This window comes from Triticum dicoccoides, chromosome 1B (genome assembly GCF_002162155.2).
Source record: "Triticum dicoccoides isolate Atlit2015 ecotype Zavitan chromosome 1B, WEW_v2.0, whole genome shotgun sequence".
Lineage (NCBI taxonomy): Eukaryota > Viridiplantae > Streptophyta > Magnoliopsida > Poales > Poaceae > Triticum > Triticum dicoccoides.
Window position 1 is genome coordinate 149,764,535 of NC_041381.1, and position 9,513 is coordinate 149,774,047.

Below are 9,513 nucleotides of genomic sequence, written 5' to 3' on the forward strand. Positions count from 1 at the left end.
AAGTCCAAGAAGTCCAAATTGAAACAATCAGGAAGTTCAATTTTAAAAATAGAATAGTTCAATGTAGATGAAACACCCAGATTTTCCTTGTTACTAAATAATAATCCAAGAAGTTCAATTTAAAAAAGCGGAGCAGTTCGATATTTATTACAAAAACTCAAAAAATTCCTGTTACTAACGGATAAACGAAGAAGTTCAGTTTGAAATAATGAAGAAGTTCGTCATTTATTAAAAAACTCCAATTTTTCCCATTTCTAAAAATACACAAAGAGATCCAAAAATTGCGAAAATGGAGCGGTTTGATGTCTATAAAACTTTAGATTTCATTTTTGTTGCTAAAGGGTAGCGTCTTGTTGTTGCATCTAAAATTATTTTGGAGCAATTCAATTTTAAAAAGAAAATCAATAATTTCATTTTAAAAGAATAAAACTATGAAGTTCAGATTATAAAAACAGAGAAGTTCAGATATTATAAAAACCTAGGATTTGCATGCCCAATTTTGATGAGTGCTTTAGGAGTTAGGGCAAAGAAACAAGTAGAGAGCAGTTCAAATAGATAACAACTAGAAGTTCACGTACTACATGGCCTGTGTTTCATATGAGAAAAGGTTGAATAAAAAAGCAAAGTCAAAAAATATTCCGCTAGAAGTTCAAGTCCTCAGCCAGAGAAAGTTTAAAAAAATATTGTGAGAGTGGTTTGTACAAAAGGAATTTCATTTGTGTAACACTAAAGAATGAATGAGAAAATTAGAAACGAAAACACGTCACAGAAGTTCAACGTGAAAACAGCAGGAAGTTCAACTACTACACTGAATGAATTTCAGATGAAAAACTTTTAAAACCGTCGCAAGTATGACAAAATGATCAACACAGGAAAGTTGCGTGTTTACAACAACTTTCGATCTAGATATCATTTGCTCAATTCTGGTGAGTGGATGGACAACTACGAGCAGTGGATGGAGATCTATGAGCAGAAAAAAAAACACATGAAAAACAGAGTGAAGTTTGGGTAGACATGCCGAGAAGTTCAAATTCTTCACGCGGTGCAATTTTGAAGAATTCGTTTCGCGATAAAGGTAGAATGCATGATCTTGCTATTTTTGAAATTACTTAAAAATGGCTAGAAATCAGAGAAAACCATCAACATGAAAAAGTTTCGCATTTTCCGTAGCTTTTCAGCGGTATATTATTTGCCCCATTCCGATAAAGTTTGTAGGAATTATTTAAAAAATACGTTTTTAGCCATTTTAAAAATTAATTTAAAACCGTGAGGAATTGGGAGAAACAATATATAGGAGAAAGTTTCGCATTTCCTCAAGCTTTCCAACGTTGTATCATTTGTTATATTCGGACATACGGTTAAAAAATTATCTTGAAAATACGAACTCCGTGGAATTTATATCGTTTTCTAAATTAGTTTTAAACCGTTCAAAATTAGAAAACACTTTCAACATGAAAAAGTAGCGCATTTTCACAAGCTTTCCAACGCCATATAATTTTCCTCAATTGGATTAGCTGTTTAGAAATTAAATTGAAAATATGAACTCGGCTGTTTGGTTTACGAAATTTTATGATTTTCCAAATTACTATTTATTCATAGGGAATTAGAGAAAACTTTCAACATGTCGAAGGAGCGGTTTTGCAGCAACTTTCCAATGCCATATTATTTAACTCATTCCAATAAACAGTTTAGAAATGCGCTCGAAAATACGATTCATGTTTTTTGTATGAAGAAAAAATGATTTTCAAAACTGCTCTTAAACCGCTTAAATTTTGCCAAAATTTTAACTTGGGTCATGATACTGGTGTCCTTAGCTTTCCAACGGTATATCACACGCCCCATTTGGACACCTTTTAGCTGAAGTTCAACCTACTACTCAGGAAAGGTCAGGCGCGTTACTCGGGAAGTTCATGTTGTGATCAGAATATTATTCTGATCCCGTGATCAGAATAGTGTTTATGTGTATATATATATATATATATATATATATATATATATATCATATATTCAATGGCAATATTCATCTATCATAGAATGAAATTAAATTGAAATATATTGTAAGCAATTCCGTCAGCAACATGCGAGGTATCAACCAGTTTGTGAAATTTTGGTGCTTTTGATGGGTGTCAAAATAGTTTGTGCCTTGAACTTTTGGCCCATATTCTAAGATAATTCCAATTTTCATGCTTTTTATAGGGGTTGAATGCACCAGCAGATGTCGAAGATACGACAAGGGACGCCTACGCAGCAAAGGGGAATTGGATGCATGAGCTCTTCGTCCAGTTGGACACCATAGTCACTGTCACTAAGTCTACCAATACCATGACGAAGGGCAAGGCCAATGAGGTCACCGTAATATCCTTCGGCGATAAAGACAATATTTTAATTATGCACTATGAGAAAACTTTTTGTTTAATTTGCATACTAAACAAAGTTGACCGATGGGATGTGTGGTGGGTTGACGGGCTTTCTTATATCCTTCACTGGTATATTTTTGTAGAACTGGCGTTGTATAAGTGACGGGGCATTAACATATACTTGCAAGGGATAAGTATTTGTGACATAAACCCTCCTCACAAAAAGAACCATAACTTGACGTACATAGAGTGCTCACCAATCATGCACTTTGAATCTAATTTTGGCATTCCTAAATGGACATTCAAGATTAATTAGCACAAGCCTGCTCTTATCTAAATGCAATTAATGTATTTGTTCCAAGTTTGGTACAACTAATTAATGTGTCCTTATCATCGTGTATGTTTTAATGGTACACATCCTCTATAAAAGACTCCATTTGCATGACCCAAACACATATGAATTCGTAGAGCAACATATAGTCCAAACTCCCAAGTGTTGTAAGAATAAAAGAAATGAGGACCACACAAATTCTGCTCTTGGGTCTTGCCCTCATGGTGCTATCATCGGGTAAGATTAATATGTGAGCATAATACTATACATATTACATGCGGCAATTACTCTATCCTAACCTTTTTTTTTTCTTTCGGTGTCCATAGACATGGCAACCATTGAGGGGGAAGTGCATTGCGGCCCTGAGATTGGAACGGGCCGTTGCCGTGCGATCGCGCCAATTGCACGACATGGTGTAGAAACAATGGTGGCAAGAATGCTGAGTGTGTTCCCGGAGGATGCAGGTGTGTAGCATGCTGGAAAGAGCCCCCCAGCTCGCCATTATCAAGCTAGGGCCATAATGGCACAAGAGTCTTGGCAAGAGTATTGTAAGATACCTTTTATCTCACATAAAGCAAGTGATGTTGAGTCTTTTTCTTTTGCGAGTGAGTGATGTTGAGTCTTGAGTAGACAAGTTTCGTGCGTGAAGATCCGTTTGTCCATGGAAAACAACGGGATATACCCTTATACAATAAAGGTCCTGACTACCTCGGCTCCTCGTCTATATATAGGGGTGTTGCAACTTAAACTTTCAGGAATTAAAAATTGTTCAAAAGCATAAAAACATTCTCATGACTTCAAAAAATGTTTAGAAAGTTTTTAAAAATCACTATTTTTAAATGTTTGTAAATTTATATATAAAATCCCATGTAGAATTATTCAGGAATTTTAAAATAGTGTTCATGAACTTTACAAAGTTGACTAATATAAAAAATTGCTCATTAGTTTAACGCATGTTTTAGATTATTTTTAAAAATCATGTACTCCCTCCATACAGCTAAAACGTTTGTTAATATAGGTTTAACATTTTTCATATACATAAAAAAGATATTTTGATGTTTTTTCATACACATCATACATTTTTCATATATGTCAACAATAGATTTAATACATGTTTAATATATTTAAAAAACATGATTCACATTTTTTTCACATATATGTTTTTGATGTCTATTGTTTTCATAGACATTGTATATTTTTTGTATATATCTGAAATATTTTTTATACAGTTTTAACATTTTTTATATACATGATTAACTTTTCTCATATATAAGTTTGGATGCCTGCTTTTCTCGTACAGATCTACATTTTTCTTATATATTAGAAACATTTTTATACACGTTTAACACTTGTTCAAATGCATGATTAACATTTTTTCAAAAAAATATGCAAAGTAATTTTGGAAATAAAACTTTTAGAATATTTAAATTATATAAAAATGTGAAAAAGGATGAAAAACAAATGTGAAAAAACAGAAGCAAAATAATGAAAAGAAACACGCTAGGTTGGCTAGATGTGCGAGTGCAGTCGTGCGCTGGGCCCGGCCCGTGGTCACATGCTCTTTTGAGGCCAGATGCGCCTCTTTTTCAACGTGCGCATTGTCATGAAGTGTGAACGGATACGAGTCGATGACAAACCCCTATTTGGTGATGCAGGCGCCGGTAAAAGGCAACTTTTCCTAACCGGCATCCATCTTGATGAGCATTGGGAGGACGACATCACCTGGAAGCATTCCAATGATGGGATGTACTCGGCAGCCAGTGCTTATAAAGTTTAATTTCTTGGGTTAACCTTGTCCCCAATGGATCGCATGGTTTGGAAAGTTTGGGCTCCTCCGAAGATCAAATTCTTTGCTTGGTTGGCTATTCAAGATAGGATCTGGGCTGCGGACCGCCTGAAGAGGCGCGGGTGGGCCAACTGCGATCTGTGCCCTCTTTGCTCTAGGGAGCAGGAAACGGGTGCTCACCTTCTCTTCAAGTGCCGCTTCACTTTCGGCTTTGGAGGTCTCTCACGGCCAAGCTTGGCCTTCATCATATTGACACCTCCGGATGGCATCTTCATGACTCCGTCCTGGATTGGTGGGAAGATGGTACTGGGAGCCACGTCCCCAACGGGAGTGCCTTGGCCTGCCTCACCCTCCTCGTCTCCTGAACCATCTGGAATGAACGTAATGCTAGGGTGTTCCGACACAAAAATGCTCCGCCGACTATTCTTCTTAACACAATCCTTGAGGAGGCCAAGCTTTGGGTTACAACTAGTGCAAAGAAACTAGAGCCTATTGTATTTCGTGAATAGTTCGCATGCCGTGTTTAAGGTGGTCGCTGTAAAACTCTAATATATTCTCTCTTATTTAATAGATGAGGCAAATCTTTTGCATTCGTTTTAAAAAAAAAACGGCGCCTGCAGCCGCATTAACTGGGCCGACCCATTTATTTTCTCCTTCTCTGTTAAGCACTCAAAAATAGGGACAGCGCGGGGATTCGAACTCAGAACACCTTCGTGCAGAGCGAATGGTACTAACCATCTTGGCTAACAGGCGACATGGGCTAAGCTTTTTCTTTTTCATCTTTTTCTTAGAGTGCGTGAGAGTCCCACTCTGGTTTTTTTCACCTGGTATTCTGGGCTGGGTTCCAGGGATTTTATTTTACCCGGTTTTCTTCCTTTTTTATGTTTTCTTTTTATGCTTTGCTTTCTCATTTATGTTTTTCTTTCTGTGTTTTTTCGTTTCTCCCTGTCTCTTTTTATTTTGCATATTCAATGATTTTTTCAACAAATCTATCAACTATTTTCCAAAACGACGAACTTGTCTCAAATTTGATATAAAAAATCAAAATTAATAATTTTTTTCAAATTTTATAAACTGTTTTCAAATTTGATAAACCTTTTTTCAATTTTTGTTAGATCAATGAACTTTTTTCGAATTCAATGAACTTTTTTAAAATCGATGAACTTATTTTGAATTTGATGAACTTTGTTCAAATTAGATGAACTATTTTAAATGCAATGAACGTTTTTTTCCAAATCGATGAACATTTTTTATTTTTGTGTGAACTTTTTTCAAAATCAATGAACTTTTTATTTCTAGTGAACTATTTGTAAAAATCGATCAACTTTTTTTAATTCAATGAACTTTTATTTTCAGATTCGATGAACTTTCTTCAAGTTTTATGAACTTTTTTCAAAATCGATGGACTTTTTAAAAATTCAATGATTTTTTTAAATTCGATCAACTTTTTTTTCGAAGTTTATGAACTTTTTCCAGTTTTGTGAATTATTTTGAAATTGGTGAACTTTTTTCATTTTTGATAAGCATTTTTCATTTTTTTGAACCATTTTTATTATTGATGACCTTTTTTCATAATCATTGAACTTTTCTTGAATCGGGCAAAGTATTTTGCATGTTCAGGAACATTTTCAGAAATCTGTGAACTGTTTGTTTTTTAAAAGAAAACATGTAACATCGGCTATAATAGGTTTTAAAGATTTAGCGCCTCATGTGATCACTTGCAACCGCACGTCCTAATGGTTAGCCAAACACTGTTGGATTTGTTGGTTGCGGGTTCGATTTCGCGGTGTCGCTATTTTTTGGATAGTTTTCACGCTCTTTTTGTGCGGTGCCCCTTCGTGGGCCGGCCCACCTCACGCTGTAGCTGTAGCGACCAGACCTCAAACAGCCTGATCTCTGTGCATCAGTGTCATCCCTGGATCGGTAATGCTGACATGCACAATACTCGAGGATTTATAACAGAGTAGCAATCACGCTTTTATTACATCGAATGTCTCAACAGAGAACTTATTACAATAATATGGTTTAAGGCCAACTAAAAGCGATAATAGCGGAAGGCTTGGAAGATAAAGTGAGTCCATCAACTACAACGGCATCACTGAGTGAAAGAATCACGACCTAAGGCACTTTACTCGTCATCTGAAAAGTCTGCAACATGAACGTTGCAGCCCGAAAACGGGTCAACACATGGAATATGCTCACAAAGCAACACATAGAGTAATAAACATAATAATTGCTATCACTACATGCAATATGGCTGGTGGTAAGCTTTATGGTTATAGTTTTGCATAAAGCCAATTTTTTCCTACAACAAAGGAATACATTTTATTTAACTATCATGATGGTTGTTAAATATTGAGAAGGTTCACCCAACTCAATCCCAATTAAGCATCATCATTAAGCCCAAACAAATTTTATTAAGAGTGATGAGATCCACATGATAATCCAAGAACCAGATACTCAATATGTCCATAACCGGGGACATGGCTAACCATTATTAGTTTGTACACTCTGCAGAGATTTGCGCACTTTTCCCCACAAGACTCGATCGCCTTCGTTGAATTTCTCGCACTACATGATGTGAGAAACAGATGACCGAGACACAGTCTTTCAGAAGCATTAGCAGCTACGATGGGTAGACAGTTACACATATTTTCCCCTACATCTGCTAGTCTACCACTATAAGAGCTCACATGACTTAATCAACTATGCTATAGCACATAATAGCTTGTGGCTGCACACGAAAGTTTTTAGCATGAATAATCTTATGATCCCTTTGAGCCTGGGTGGCGGTCCATAGGAGAATCACACGGTACCCCGGAATTTCCAGAAAAACAGATAACACTGAGTTCCCCAGGTGCCTCAAGCCACCCAGATGTGTATTAAAGTTGCCACCTTAAGTTAACCATTAATTAACGCTACTCACATCTGTCATTGATACACTCACCCAATCCATGTCTACTAGCATAACATAGCAATTTAAGCAGTACGTAGAAGTAACTCCCAAAGGTTTGATAAATGAACAAGTGAATAGGTACTACCTCATCTACTTCCCAAAACCCACATATTAATCAGATCCTAATCATGCAATGTATGAGGATTGATCTAATGCAATAAAACTAGGTAGTAAAGGGGTATGATCAAAGTGTTACTTGCCTCGCTGATGATCCGCAAAATCTAGAGACTCGTAGTAGCACGCTTTGCACTCCGGGTACACTATCGCAAATAAACAAGCATACAATAAGCATTCAATCTAAAGAACGGGTAAAACTCAAATAAGAACTCTAACCAGAAAGTTCAACTTAAGAACTCCGGTTTCCAAAAAGAAACAAATTGAACGAAGCAACGAAACTCAAACTGCGAAAGAAACAAGATCCAATTACTAATCTGGACCTAGGTCAAATTTTACAGTACCAAAATCTTGTTCAAGTTGGTTAAAAAGAAAGAGGGTTTCGAAACAAAGATCAAGGCGCTTGAATCGCCTAATTCTGATAAACGAGCGAAAAGATAAACTAAAACTAAGATTCGGGCAGAAATCACGACCGAAAATAATAGCTGAAAACCCTGGAAAAAGAAAAACTGACGAACAGGCTAACGAACGAATGTTCGCTGTCTGCGGCTAAAGAGTGAATAGCGCCCGTTAAAACGAACGAACGAGCAGACACTCGCTAAATAACTAAACCGAAAAAACTAAACTGATCTAAAGAACCTAGGGTTTTCTAAAAAGAACGAATCGGTTTTCTCTCGAAAACTGGTGGCGGCGGGTGGCTATACTCCGGCGTGGTCGAGTTCCGGTGGCAGGGCAGCGGGCGGTGGCTTCGGCGGCGTGCGGTGGAGGCGGGACGGGGCGGCGGTGTTGCGCGCGGCGGCGGCAAAGCAAGGCGGGGCGAGGCGAGGCAGCTTGCGATGGCGGCGGCGACTCTCTGCGGCGGCGGCGCTAGGCGGCGGGGTTGGCGGTGTGGGTTGATGAGGTGATGGGGGGCGGCGGCGGTGCTATTTAAGAATGGGGGGCTGGCTGCTTGGGGGAGGGGGCACGACGGCGGCGAGGCATGTCCGGCTCGGACTCGCCCGGCGATGTCGGTGGCGGCGCGGGGTTGGGCGGGCCGGCTCGGCTGGGCTTCGTGTGACGCCCGGATAGTTAAGCTACAGTGAACCTCCGCTAATGATGCCATGTCACCTCGGATTACTGTTTATAAACTCGCGCCAGTTCGAAACCTAGTTCAAACTTTAAAAATTAAGCAAACAATAAAAGTTTTCAAATCTTAAAACTAAAATGTTCGGGGTGAACCAAATATTACATAGGTAATTATGATGGAGAAACCATACCTTTATTAGATATTTAAATACTATAAGATAATTGAAACAGTAGTGAAAACTATTATTTATATACTTTTAAATATTAATTAATTGCGAAACTAATTTAGCTTGGGTAGCAAGCTAATGTGGCAGTGGCATATTTGTTAATAGCAAATTAGGCGCCATTATAGTATTTTACTAAAACAAAAATAAATGGAAACTAAAAGAAAACACAAAAGAAAATAAAGAAAAAAGGAAAATAAATAAAAGAAAGAAACTAACAAAACAAAAAAAGAGGGAACCCCCTCCCACGTCCCACTGGCCTAGATGGCCTCGGTGCCAAACAGGCCGGCCCAGCCAGCGCCTACCTCACCCCCTGGGGCGACCGAACCCTAGCGGTTCCTCCCCACTCGTCCCCCACGCGCTTTCTCCCTCCCCTCCCGATCCAATCGGGATCGGGCCGACGCCGTACGCCGCCGCCTGGTGCCGCCTCGACCCCGCCCCACCTCTCCATCGCCGGGCGTCTCCCCTTCCCCCACTTTCCCACTCTCCTCTCGGTCCCATCTGGATCGGGGAGAGGCCCGACCCCGTCGCCCCCGGATTCCGTCGGCCGGAACGCCGCCTCGCCGCCCTCCTCCTCAACGGACCTCGTCGCCGGACTGCCTCCCCGTCGCGCGCCGTCTCCGTCCTCCTCCTCACGCCCCGCTGCCGCGAACCCTACATCCCCCCGTGAGCACCCCCCT

At 39.1% G+C, this 9,513-nt stretch overlaps 1 long non-coding RNA gene across 1 annotated transcript; it reads left to right on the top strand.

The window, feature by feature from the left end:
- The first annotated feature begins 2,813 nt into the window (after positions 1-2,813).
- On the top strand, positions 2,814-3,412 carry LOC119302954. Its single transcript, XR_005147803.1, has 2 exons — positions 2,814-2,925; positions 3,015-3,412. It is a non-coding gene; the product is annotated as an uncharacterized LOC119302954 (long non-coding RNA).
- The last annotated feature ends 6,101 nt before the right edge of the window (positions 3,413-9,513 follow it).